General features: G+C 50.9%; 1 protein-coding gene across 10 annotated transcripts in view; it reads right to left on the bottom strand.

The window, feature by feature from the left end:
- The window catches only part of tns1b (tensin 1b), a 231,673-nt gene that overhangs the window by 62,991 nt on the left and 168,468 nt on the right, over positions 1-214 (bottom strand). The window lies entirely within an intron of this gene.

The raw sequence follows: 214 nt of genomic DNA, 5'->3' as shown, positions 1-214 counted from the left end.
TGCCTTGCTCAAGAGCACCTTGGCAGTGCCCATACTTTGGTTCGTACGGGCACTTGAACCAGCAACCCTCCGGTTAACCAACCCAACTCCCTACGGACTGAGCTACTGCCACCCCAATTTAGAATTTAAGATCCGAATGCATGCCTGGTTACAGTTCAGACGTGTCTCGCGTTGGCATTTCTTTAAACCAATGTTTCCCGAACTTAGGGTCGGG

The sequence above is a fragment of the Etheostoma spectabile genome, chromosome 11 (assembly GCF_008692095.1).
Source record: "Etheostoma spectabile isolate EspeVRDwgs_2016 chromosome 11, UIUC_Espe_1.0, whole genome shotgun sequence".
Lineage (NCBI taxonomy): Eukaryota > Metazoa > Chordata > Actinopteri > Perciformes > Percidae > Etheostoma > Etheostoma spectabile.
This window is presented reverse-complemented; position numbering and strand designations above follow the sequence as displayed.